The sequence below is a fragment of the Adiantum capillus-veneris genome, chromosome 24, assembly GCF_014529385.1.
Source record: "Adiantum capillus-veneris isolate H3 chromosome 24, ASM1452938v2, whole genome shotgun sequence".
NCBI lineage: Eukaryota > Viridiplantae > Streptophyta > Polypodiopsida > Polypodiales > Pteridaceae > Adiantum > Adiantum capillus-veneris.
The window spans coordinates 16,753,912-16,766,923 of record NC_140954.1 but is presented as its reverse complement, the minus strand read 5'-3'; the positions used below and the strand labels follow the sequence as shown (position 1 = coordinate 16,766,923).

General features: G+C 40.0%; 1 pseudogene; it reads left to right on the top strand.

The window, feature by feature from the left end:
* The first annotated feature begins 10,218 nt into the window (after positions 1–10,218).
* Positions 10,219–11,945, top strand: LOC147426017 (RNA-binding protein Y14 pseudogene; annotated as a pseudogene).
* The last annotated feature ends 1,067 nt before the right edge of the window (positions 11,946–13,012 follow it).

Here is a 13,012-nt window from a genome sequence, read left to right as displayed (position 1 = left end):
CCCTCCTCGAGGGTCTATGCACAAAATATACAATTTACACCTTTATACAATTCTCAATATACATCATAGTTGCGGAAGCGTTTGCATAGGGAGGAGCTCTCAACACCCGACCAAGCATGGAGTTTAGGCCATGAGTTGGACTGCATCCAGAGGCACCTAGTGACTAGTGCTACCCTTGAATGGGTGTTATGAATGAAAGCGTACTCAAGAAAATTATAACATTGTGGAGGGTGAATATATGTGTACACTGCATTGCGGGGGGAGAGAGAGAGAGAGAGAGAGAGAGAGAGAGAGAGAGAGAGAGAGAGAGAGAGAGAGAGAGAGAGAGAGAGAGAGAGAGAGAGAGAGTAGTGGAGGGTGAAATAGAGTGCACAGAAACATGAGAGAATGACAAAGAGAGTCTTTAAATGCCCCATCTAAATGAAACATTCTACCATATATTAATGCATTGACAAAATTTGGGTATACCATAACATCAAAAAGTTTATGACAAAACAACTATCAGAGCACTGGACCCTGTATAGGGATCGACGGGTCCACCCATCCACTTTCTCTCTACTACGGACAGAGAGAATTTCACTTTGCCAAGAGCAAGCTAGAACACCTCCAACATTTGTCATTGGGTTGATCATTTCTCTCGATCAATGTGTCGGCATCATTTTCTTATCCAACTTTCGGTGTGTGGTTTTCCTACTTTTTGTCTACTATCATCACTACAATCCCTTTAAACCTTTTTTTTTCCCTTCTTGCCTGCCTTGTGAGACCCATATGAGTGAGAGCATCTTTCAGCCCTCTCTAAATACCTCCTGCTTGAATGAGTAGAGTGTTGAGAGTCCCCAAGCATGTTAGTGATCCTTTGGTCAAGGTTAACATTCGTCTCCTCATTCTCAAAGTCAAGTCTACCATTAGAGCCTTGCTCCAATTCTTCGTCCACTATGTTGATATGGTTTTGCTCCTCCATGAATACTACGATAGGTCTCCTCAATCTTCCTAATTGTTTGGGCAACATTGCAAATTTCATATAACTCCAAATTTCAACTGGGAGATAGGTTTCCATCAAGATCTTGAGCTCACAACCATGATCATCAAAATGAAATGAGCTAGTCACTTCTGACAGCTATTCCAAGTTGGAGATTTAGAGCTAGATGTCAGATCAAGTAGAGAATCAGATTTAGACTTTGGACAACACAAAAATCAGAGAAAGATTGAAATGAAAGTACAAAGATAGAAGTTGGACACAAGAACTACAACTAGTGTATTTAGATACTAAAGGAGAGCATAATTTTTGGCACCAAGTGTTGATACAACATAGATAAATGATGCGAAGAGCAGTGGGTCAATGATTACAACGATTTGGTGTAGTCTACGGAGGAACAACCCCTCAAAATAAAGTGGTAGAATTCCTATTTATAGACACTCGTATTGGATTCTGGCTGACTATACACCATTACAAGTATTGCGGTAACTGATAAATACCATTCCCAACTATGTAACCTCACTATGAACCAACGCTTGACTAAGGCCCATTTCCACTGTCACATATCTGTAAGGTAAATTTGGGTTGGCAGACAAAAACTTTTACAAGTGCTTGTTTGGGTTGGCCTACAAGAGGTTCTGAAAGTTCAGATAGAGTCCTACAAAAACCACCTGTATACTACCTGTATGGTACTTTGAAGTTGTTGGCACTTCTACTACTATCATACACATTTTTGTATACCTCTATAACTTATTTGAACTTATGTGGCTCTCCTTCTAAGGGTTCCAAGGGAATCTTAATCAATTTGATTAAGTGTCATTTCAGAAGCACTTTTGGTTGACTAATGGGTGTAATAGACCTACTCGGCAGCTTCCACTAGCTCATAGTACTACCCCTCAACCAAATAAGAATTTGCAAAAAAAAAAATTCCCCATGAATCCCTCAAAGATCTTGTTGTGTTGTATCCCTTCTTTGAGCACCTCAAAGGCAGAAGTCAGCTCCGTCTCATTGGCATTGGTGGAAAAGGTATCACCAATGCATAGATCGTCAGTAATTTTCTCATGATCTCCACCTTACATTAGCAACTTTGATCCTTCATCATCGCTAAAATGTTCACTTTGTGCATTGTCACCATCCAAGGGCCTCAATAGTTAGACACTCCCAATTTTCAGCATGTGAATTTTTCAAGCATCACCTCCAACGTTGAGACATACAGAATTCACAAAAAAAAGAGATAACTCTAAAACAGAGTGTAGACTTGTCACTCTTGGAGTATCTATTGACAGTGTAGTGACTGTGAGCCTTCAACTTGCTTGCAATTCCACTTATTCTCCCTTGGCACCTCAGTTGCTTGGACCTCCCAAAAAATCCAATGCATCTCTGTGTGGCTACTTTCATCATGAAATTCATGCTTCAAGAATCTAACAACATCCTTCACACACTTCATGTGCCATGCATCAAGCTTCAACTGCTCATGTGTTAAAGACCTCTTAACAACTGCCCCTGCCCCATCATGTTCCCATTTGATGTGGCCCTAGATAAATAAATTCCATAGCATTTCAATGCCAATCAAAGCATAGTACCTAAAACAATGACCTACCTTTAATGCTGGGCAAATATTTTTTTTTGGAAAATATTCATCAAAGGTGGAAGAAAACTTGGCATAACTTGACACGAAGAAGAACGATCTAGATGACTTGAATTGAGTAGCACATCCATCTAGCCACACCCAGTGCTACTTCAAGAAGTTGAATCCTTGCTTTTGAAGCCAAGCGTTATGCAGTTGCAAGCAATGCTACACAAGAGCCTGTCATGATATTTGTCATTACAAATGTAAAAATGTGTATATTATAACACCTATTCTTTCTTGTCTCAAATGTATGTGATGTGCATCAAGACGATGACTTGTGAAGAGTACCAATGCATTGATTGTATTTCATTTTTCTCCTTAAATGAGTTTTTTTTTCAAAGTCAATAAGAGAGATCAATGCATCTACAAGAAACCTATTAATGAAAATCTTTGAATTGCTGACATAAAATTGTGTCGAATGTAAGTGGTCAGATGCTTTTGAAGGAAAGATGTGAAATTTTTGCATCCCATTTGCTTCACCAAAAGATCCTTACACTTCTTGCCCTCAAAATGGATTGAGGCAACCTCTTAAAACACCTTAACAAAAATTTGGATTGCATTTTCAAGCGTTTCTTTTGGACAGAGCATTGACCTCATAATGGATTGAAGCAACGTCTTCAAACACCTTAACAAAATTTTGGACTGCATATTCAAGTGTTTCTTTTGGACAACGCATTAACCTCTTCAACACACATTGATGACATTATCCCTTCAAGCAAGGCAGCTTATGAAATACGACTCACTTGGTTTTGCACATAGCATCATTTTAGTCAACGTGTTTATGCTAGTGCATGTGTACGTGGAAGATTCACAATTACTTGGAGCCTCTTTTGGCAAACATATAGCACACATACAACTACACCCATCACCATGCATTCCCATTTTGCTTTGTCTCATGTGGTTGAATGCTTCCTTGAGATACATCATCTGAATATGAGCAATACAATAGCATATATAACGGTTCTTCAACTCACGAACAAAAACCAAGGTTTCAATCCCTCAAAAAATTTGAGTGAGATCTTTATGTGTGGATATTTCATTTGGAATCTCTTGTGAAGCTCCCCCTGTGCAAGAAAAATTAAAACCCATCAAAGGCTTACAGTGAAAGTCAATGGAGCTAGAGATAAAAATAAAATTATATGGTTCAAGTCCCAAAGATGTAATTGGCTTATAAATATAGGAGAACCGTGTACATATTCAATTGGTATATGCAAAGAATAATTGATTCAAAGATCTTGATATTCCATGACTACCTTTGAGAGTACTCTATGACTTTTTTCTATCTCCAGAGTACCTATAAAACCCATTTAAACTCTCTAGGTAGAAAAGTCTTAGAATACCTTGCAAAGGTAATCCATGACTATGTTTGAGAGGTACTCTATGGATTTTTTCTATCTCCAGAGTACCTAAAAAGCCCCTATATTGTCATGGTACTTCCATGACTACCTTTGAAAGGAACTCTATGACTTTTGTCTACCTACAAAGTACCTAGAGAACCCATTTAAACACTTAGGTAGAAAAATTGTTAGCCTATACCTGGCAAGAGTAGTCATGGACTATACCTCTCAAAGGTAGTCATGGACTACCTTTGAGAGGTACTCTATGACTTTTTCCTATCTATGGAACTACCATTACTGCCTTTGGAAGGAACTATACGCTTTTTTCTACCTCCAAAGTACCTAAAGAACCCATTTGAACTCTCATGGTACTTCCACGACTACCTTTGTGCAGCATTCTATGATTTTTTTCAAACATCTTGGTCGACTAATTGTTGATTCAAAGATCTTGGGTACTCCATAACTACAGTTGAGAGGTACTCTATGACTTTTTTCCATCTCTGGAGTACCTAAAGAGCCCCTTTGCTATCATGGTACTTCCATGACTACCTTTGAAAGGAACTCTATGACTTTTTTTCTTCCTCCAAAGTACCTAAAGAATCCATTTGCACTCTCATGGTACTTCCATGACTACCTTTGCAAAGTATTCTAAGACTTTCTCTCTCTCCAAGTACCTAGAGAACCTCTTCGCTCTCATGATGCTTCCATTACTGCCTTTGTTAAGTACTCATAAGGTTGTTATCTATCTGCAAAGTAGCTATAGTTTAGACTTGGCTCCATAAGGTTCCTGATTACTTATCTCTAAGGTACTTTTAGGGCCAATGAGACTTGTTCATTATCATGCTAGCTGGTACCTAATAGAAAAGTACATTTATATAATACATATGAGATTATATTTGTGGTTTTAAAGCACCAATCCCTTTAGCATGAAAAATTTGTACCTATCAGTAGTTTGTGTAGGAGTTCTTCAAGTTTAAATCTACCTTCAAGGTACTCTCAGCTACAACATTGCTAGAATATTGATAGAGTAAGAGTACTTGTTTGTTCTCATGCTATCTTCTATCCCAAAGTAAAAGTACTTTGAGCCTTGAACTTAGCTTAAGAGTAGCTTTGTCTATACATTGGGGGATATTAGGTATCCATTACTAGCAGAATGTAGTACCTCCAATATTGCATTTAAGATAACAACACGGTTTCAAAATTTTAGGAGCATACCTATGATTCATCAATCAAATGCACTGGATTCTTTATGTAACACACATCTGTTAAAAAACAAGGTCTTTTGTCACCTGTGTGATGATAGGACTTTGAGGTTGTTGACAACTACATAATTGCAAAGTAAATGCGCCAGTCTCAGCCTGTTTAACCACAAATTGGCTGTTGCTGCAAAGTTTCACCATTGCAACCCAATAAATCTAGCCATCTCAAAGTTTCTATTAGACCTTCATGGATCTCCTTCTTATTCACCAGCATCATGCAGACACCTCTTTTAAGCTTCATCTCTTCTTCAAGCATGGATGCTTTGACTTTAGTAAAGGTGCTTCAAATATTGGACAGTATTGACTTCTCATACGCATGATGCAAATGTCTAAAAGCTAGTTGTCCTAGGAGACATTGAAAGGTGGTTTCTTAGCATTCCAAGTCATGCCTTTTGTTTCTCATGCTGCCAATCGAGACTTCCATGCAAAACTAATTCACATCTTTCGTTGACCTTGAACTTGATGCATCACTCTCTCTTTGTTTTCTATGGCTCTCTCATTTTATCACATACCAATATTCTTGCATCCAATGGGTACCTTCATGGTGAATTGATTGAGTCTTCCCTGTGGTGACTGTGAGACATGCCATCATGTAGTGGATTGTATTGCACATGCTATTGAAAGTACTCAAAATATTGCATTGTACTTGGAGGTAGCCAATCGTGCATAATCCTCTCTTCCAAATGTACTCAAAATATTACATTGTATTTGAAGGTAGCAGTCGTGCACAATTGTCTCTTCCAAACATTTGACACCACCATCAATGGCCAGCCATCCAACATAGCAATTGGGCCCTGGTTGCTACTGGTGCACAATCCCCTCTTCCAAAAAGCTGACACCACCATCCATGGTCAGTCATCCAAGATGGAAACTATGTAGAGGTTGTTGTTGTTGTTTGTGTTCCATATCCTCTTCGGAACAACTGACACCCACATTCACGGATTGACTCACACCCACATTCAGAGGTTGATCTCCGAGGTGGGAATTTTGAGGAAGTTGTTTCTCGTACATATCCTCCTCTACCAAACAATTATTACATGCATTTATATGTTGCCTTCCAAAGTAGAAATTATGTGGAGGATGTTATTGGTGCAGAACATGCTCTCCAAACCGCTAACATCGACATTCCACAAACGGTGCCAATTAAGTGGAGGCTATTGTTGGGACACTACCTCGGTCAATCTTTTGCTACAACATCTCCACCTTGATCTCCGACTCCATAGTCTCCACACCTTGATGGAAAATTGTAACATGTCCCTCTACAACTTCCTCCTACAATTAACACAAATAAGAGGAGAGAGAGAGAGAGAGAGAGAGAGAAGGGATAGGTAGAGAGTCTTGCCTTGAGAATAAATCAAGAACCATTTAATTAGTTGGCACTTTTTTCAGCTCTTTTAGAAATATTGAATATCTATCTTTTGGCTTTCAAAAACTGTCCACAAAACACCATTCAAGAGTGGCTCACAAAAAGTCTTTTAAGGATACTACTTGTTCTACCACCAACCCATGCTTCCACCCTAATATCAGGTGGTAGTTGTCATGGCGTGAGATGATGCCCAAGGTGCACCATTGTTACGTGATAGGAGTACATTCAAGTTGGCCCAACGAATACTGCAAACTTCTTGTTTTGTCGTGGCATGAGATGATCCAAGTTGTGGCGGCTGTAAGACGACGTTCAGGTTGACACCAATTTTGATGTGGCAGGAGTATGTCCAGGTTGTCTTAGTGAATTACTTGTCGAGCAATATGGGATATATGCTCAAACTGGCAAGGGTGTTTGGATAATGTATATATGGATCTGTTTTTGACTCTGCATTTAGGAATCTATTCCAAGAGTGTTTTGGAATAGATTGATCTAAATGTTTTGTTTTTTTAAAAAAATGTTTTCAATACTGTTCGAAAGGTTGTTGGAACAAACATGTGGTATAGGCTAATAAAGAACTTGAATATTTTGTTAGTAATTAACATACAAAAAGAAAAGTGGTGTAAGTACCATGTGGAAAGTGGAAGAATAAAGCTGCAACGGCAATATTTTATGGATGGGTGAACCGAGTAAGTCAGGTAGCTTTACAAATATTTTTTTGTCAACCTAACCAGTGCTATACCTTAGGGACTAGTGAAACTTGACAATTGTGGCTCTTAAAACTATGGTGTAAAAAAAAGCCAAGGTTAGCTTCTTCGGAATATGCACTTTCTCGATTGACTTATGTTTAGATTTGTAATGTTGTAGGGAATAGTGAAGCTCAATAGTCAGTACACCTCTTATTGTGAGGATCTGCAATATCGAAACTCATAACCCTATGGTGCAAGTGTAGAGTATTGAAGGTAGAACATCAAATGTTGGGTGATGTTTTTCCTTCCATTTCTACGATGTGAGATGAGGCAAACTCTTCAATGTGGTTTATGCCACAACTTTGCCACTAGCAAGTCTGTCACCATAAAAAGTTTTAATCAATTTCAACCATAATTACCATAAAAAAACTATAAATTGTTTATTAACCAGAGCACAGCCTTCCCCAAGGAATAGTAATACAAAATGGAAAGGAAGCAGTGTTCAGGATATATGTGTCTCGGCTTAATATTGTGTCGTTTTCAATTTCAAAAATGCCGGTTGAAGGCAAGGGGAAAAGGAGAAATTCTGCCCCAAAATAGAAAAAATTAGTGTAAAAACCCAAAAAATAAACCCAATTTTCCAAAATTTCCTCTTGGAAAATTCAAGAAAGGGAATTTTGTATGTTTGGAAAAATGATTTTTCCCAAACGCTGAAAGGAAGCACATGAAGCCTTTGACTTAGGCTGGGTTCAGATTAAGGAAAAGGAATCCACCTATCTCTCTTCCGCCTCGATGGTCACAAGAAATTTTCGTAGGCCTTTCTACTTGGTGAGCCAAAGGAGGTTTTCTAGTTTCTTGAACATAGAATCTGCGATTTGGCACGATCTGGGCCATTAACCATGGCTCGAATCACACGGCTAATAGCCCCAAAACGAAAAGAAAAAGATCATCGCTGCTTTTCATTCTGAAGGTCTGCACAACGCCGAGTTTGGAAAAAAAAAACAAGAACGTCGCTTTTCTTGCGTTGTTCTGAACGTTAGGGATGGACTCTGCTTGTGTATTGCTGTGATTTGGATTTGTGCCTACGCTTCTGACGTAGTAAGGACGCGGTGTACCTGACTCTGGGCTTGATGGTGATGAGGATACCGACCGTTGGATCCTGAATTTGCCCAGAAACTTGCTCTAGCTTATCGCCTTTACCATACCCATTTGGTGCCAAGCCACGTTGTGGCTCGCCCGGCTTTCAGCTAACCGATTGCTCGATTTCTATGCAGCATCACGCTAGCACCATAGCCATCATGTGCAAAGTGCAGGGAACCTTTGTTGGGGATGGTGCATGAGAGAAAGTGACGCTTAACAAGCTCAAAACCAGGAAGATTTGGACTATAGACCACAGTACCATCAACACTATATTCAATCATTTTCCTCATCTGAAGCAGAAGCATCAAGATTGAAGATACCATAGCCATCGAGTCTGGATCAGATTCGTTGTGGCAAATGCATGGGTTGGATGGAGTTGAAAAAAAAGTTCAAAAGTTGATTTTGTGTTGTTGATGGGCAAGGAAGTAGCAACAACCAAAGCCAAGAAGCTGGTGTGAGAGCTTGGGAGGAAACAATGAAGATAGCGTGTGCATGATGAAGAGTGGGTGTAAGCTGAGCTTAGGAGACAATCATGATGAAGAGTGGGTGTAAGCTGAGCTTAGGAAACAATCGACAGAAGGTTACCTGATGCGGTGCTTCATTTCATTGCAGAGATCCGGAAGGGATACCCACTCTACTTTTAATTTTGAAAATCTTCTTGTCGCGGGGAGCTTAATCTAGTGTTCGAAGCTTACCAAGTAGAAACAGTGCTATCGAAAATCAAGTTATGCATGCTTTTACGGCATTGTGCTTGACGTCGAAAGGCAGCATGAGGTTGTAAAGCAAGCACATTGAGACACGTTACGATGAAAAGCTCCAAGCATTGATCATAATGATGCTGATGAAGATGAAAGGCAGCATGAGTTCATAAAGCAAGCATACAGAGACAAAGAAGGTACGCACAACCCCAGAGAAGTCTCCCCCTCGATTAATAGTGCCCTTGGGGGCTTCAAAGGTGATGAGCTTCAGAGTCATGTGTAAGATTCTTAGTCGCGCTGAGTAGTGAAGTGGAGCCCTACACTCTTCACTACATACCTCTAAAAGTCAAGTATGGAGACCTTACTGATCCTCTTTGATGCCAACAGTTAGCATTCTCTCCAAAATCCTCGGCTTGGACTTGCGCAACACTTTCATGTAATATCACGAAGACAATCGATACACCCCATAGCTTATCTCTCAATCACATTATATACAACAACCACTTTGTAACTATGGAAATCTCCCAACGTTACTCATGATGATGATGATGATTATGATGACGACCAATTCAATGATGATATTGCTGCTATGTACAAGAACGGGTATGACGACAAGGATTAGATGCCTAAATCTCAATGCAAGAACCACAATGTCTAGTACCATATGGATACACGCGTCTCCAATTGCCCTGCTTTTCATGACAGTGTGCCTACACCGGATATTGATAATGCCAAGAGCCATGATGATTAGCTTTACCAACTTTTGGCTAACAATGATTATGACGATGATCACATTGATTATGCTAAGAATGTGAGTAATGATGGCTACTTCAACTCCGTGCCTTATGTCAGCAAGAAAAGAAAATCTCACAAAAGCAAACAAAGAGGTGGCTGGAGGAGGTGCATCTTACTATGCATTATAATTTGATGTCCTGCAAGAACAAAAAATCCAGTGTGCCTCATTGGAAAGAGCATAGAACCATCATTTGGGTGAGTTCAATATTCCAACATGAGAAGGTAGTTGTAAGCAGTTGTTCAAGGAACAAACTGGGTCAACAGTCATTTGCAATGCCAACAGCCATTGAAGGGTCTCAAAGCCTCAACACTTCATAGGCTACCACCACATCCCAATTCTCCTCTATCTGGTCGCAGAAGCCACCACATGGTAGAGCTTCAGAGCTTCAAATATAAATTAAATTTAATTAAAAAAAGGCTGCGAAAAGCGACGCTAGTTGACAAGCGAACAAAAGCAGGTTCGCAGAGGCGCCAATTTGGAGCTTCACAAAGGTAACAGTTCGCAGGTTTGCAGATGCGCAGCAGTTCGAAGACGAAGCTTTGCAAAGCCAACAGTTCAATATTCTTCAGGTAAGTCTCTGGCCATTCTTTGTGTGTGTGTGTGTGTGTGTGTGTGTGTGTGTGTGTGTGTGTGAGAGAGAGAGAGAGAGAGAGAGAGAGACTTGACAGTGGAATGGGAGCGTATGATATAAACGCTATGAATTTTGTGCCAGATGTGGAAGACGATCTCCTGGATGAGGACACAAAGATGGAGGAAGGAGAGGCAGTCCGGCCCCGGTGGCACCAAAACTCAAGTCCACCATCACCTCTACAGGCTGTGTTCGACACCTTCAAGAAGACCAAGGGTCGAGGCTTTGGTGACAAAGCCGGTGCAGAACGCTCCAACGGGTTCTTTGGCAAGGAGTTTGAATCTCTTTATTTCGATGGTGGCCCTGAGGGTCAGATATCTATTGAGGGCTGGATAATTTTGATCATGGGTTTACATGAGGAGGACCAGGAGGATGATTTGCATGAAGTTTTTAGTGAATTTGGGGAGATAAAGAACTTGCATCTTAAGTTAGATCGTCGAACAGGATATGTGAAGGGTTATGCCTTGATAGAGTATGAGAAGTAGCAGCTAGCACAAGGTGTAATCGATCAAATGAGTGGGGAAAAGCTTCTAACACAGACTGTTTTCGTGGATTGGACTTTTACCAGTAGACCTCTTCGACATCGCAATGTAAGAAAAAGGTCTCCTCGAGGACATCGCTCTCACGAAGCCCATTTAAACGACGCTATTAAACGGACGGTGCTCTAAGCAACATGCAAGTTTGTATGTTGCAATAGATGGGAACCCTTAGGTATTTATTTGAATGGTTACTTGGTGAGCCACAGGAGGTTTTCTTGTTTCTTGAACGTACCTAGAGTTCTTGAGGACATACCCTATGTATGATAGCATGCTACTGCATGGCTGAGAGTTGCATTTAATTCAGGAGAATCCCTGCTTGGTCTACAAGGAGAGGGCACACTGCAAATAGGAAACTGGTTATAGCATTAGGCAAGAGAAAGTTGACGGCCGAGAAGAGAGAGAGATAGTGCAATTTAAACAAGGAAAAATCTATCAAAAAGCACCCATAACTCTTTATGTAGAGAATCTTCGACATTATATATAAAACTAGATATGCGTCTCTTTATTAAGCTTAATCAATATACCCCATCTCCTGTATTTGTCTCAATGCGTATCTTGTGTTCGGTAGGGAGGAGATATATTCACAACACTGGATGTTTCAATTACACAAGCGCGACTCCAGCTCAACTACACTACAAGGTTCGTTATTTGTATCCAGCACCCCATGACTATGTGTTTGCTTGGCGCAACACATAAACACTACGGGGCAGGGCACGGCTTCCGTTTCTTATAATTTTTGGAGAGACCACAGTGCCAACTCTCCACCATACTTTTGTATGGCACCTCTGCATGACATGCACTGTATACTTTGCAGTTTCAGTTTGTGACGTTTCATTGCAAGACGATATGTTTAACTATTCACACTATTTTTTTGTAGCTTGACTCAAACATTGTCCTTCGGCTTGCACAAATGGATGACATTCATATACGATTATCAGGTCAGTAGTGTAGTTCAATTTTTATAGTCTGTTTAGGCTTTTTTGTATTTTTGAGTTTGTCAAAGCTTCCCTAAGTTTAGTTTAGCCATATGTTTTTCTCACCAATGCATGCTCATTTTCGATCATTGTATCTATATATCAAATAGACATGCATTTTTTTCCCCACAGTTTGGCAATTCAACCTATATATCAAAATAAAGAAAAATTGACTACAATTTGATTGAGAATAAGATGGGTGTCTCAAAGATAGTTCTACAATTTAGAGACTAAATGGTCTATATTACTAGGTTGAATGGTGCAATCTGCAAACAACTACCAAAGTAGGTTAAGTTGCAACCCTTTTGCTTGATTCAATTACCCTCTTTAGGAGCCCTTTGTCGCATATGGAGCACTATGGGACATAACTTCTTCTTCCCAATGCTCATTAAGTCTCAAAGCTGAGCTATTATTGGTGCCTATTGATTGGTTCTACCTATTTTCTCGTGTCACCACAACAAATTAGAGGTCGACAACAATCACAACCAACTAACCAAGTAACTAGGTGGGCTCCAGAATCTATCAAATTATGTACGACAAAGGCCCACCAAGCAAGACTTAAAACTCTCTTCTTCTTCTTCTTCTTCCTCTGCACTTCCTGCTTGCTGCGATGCCTAAGGTAGTTTCTCGTCAATCATGACCACTTAGAGAGCTTCCACACGGTGAGTTTGCAAACTCACCAAAAACTTTTGGTGTCGCCTATAAAAAGGAAAGTAAAGTTCACTTTTTATTCTTGCATTATAAAAAAGGCTTCATGTTCTTAAACTATGCTAACTTTTGCATATTTGCAAAAGTTTCTTGGACGCATCCTCTCCTCCTTTATTCCCTCTTGCCCCCTTTATTTGGTGAGCGTGGGTTTTGAAACCCACCGTGTAAAAGCCCTATTACTTGTCTTACGTGTGTGTGTCCACTGATTCTACAAGCATGCACTTGGCGTCATCTAGATCATTGCCCTTGAAATCGGACGGTCAACAGTAAAAAAA